Below are 735 nucleotides of genomic sequence, written 5' to 3'. Positions count from 1 at the left end.
TTGTAATATTTTCTGAAAATATGTCAATGGCAAAATTAGGGGAAAAAATGTGCAGCTTTCCTACAGTTTGATCCCCGATAATTGAGGGCCCGGAAATAGCAGAACTATGGGTCAAATACTTCAGTTATGCCTTCACAGAAGAAAGCAAAACAAAAAAGAAAACTTCCTAGCAATACGAGGGAACTTTACTCTGGTGAGCAAAAGGGAATAGAATTAAATTATCAACTAAACAGTTTAGAGAAAGTATCGGACTGAAATTAATGGGCATAGACAAAGTCAACAGAGATTCATGAAATAGGAATCATACTTGAGAAAGTGACTTTTAGCAAAATTATGTAGAAGCTATCAATGCAATACGAGTGGAATTTCAGAAATAGTTTTGATAAAGCCCCAAGCCTATTGTGCAAATTTGAATCCTGTGGGACTGGGGCTAATACATGGACATGATTCTCGAAGGACAGAGCTGGCAAAAAACAGTGAGTAGGAATAAAACAACTTTTTTTAATGGAAGGCTAGGGGTATACAGCAAGGATCGTGGCTTGGGCGCCAGCTATTGCCAATACACATCATAAATTTGGTTGAGTATCTCAAATGCAATATTCCCAAGTTTGCTGACAGCACTAAACAATGTCAGCTTGTGAGTGGTGAGGAGGATGTAAAAAAGCTCCAAGGTGACTGAGACAAGTGAAATGACTGGGTAAATACGTGGCGGATGGAGAGCATGGGAGAGATGAG

The sequence above is a fragment of the Hemiscyllium ocellatum genome, unplaced genomic scaffold (genome assembly GCF_020745735.1).
Source record: "Hemiscyllium ocellatum isolate sHemOce1 unplaced genomic scaffold, sHemOce1.pat.X.cur. scaffold_360_pat_ctg1, whole genome shotgun sequence".
In the NCBI taxonomy this organism is placed as follows: Eukaryota; Metazoa; Chordata; class Chondrichthyes; order Orectolobiformes; family Hemiscylliidae; genus Hemiscyllium; species Hemiscyllium ocellatum.
This window is presented reverse-complemented; position numbering follows the sequence as displayed.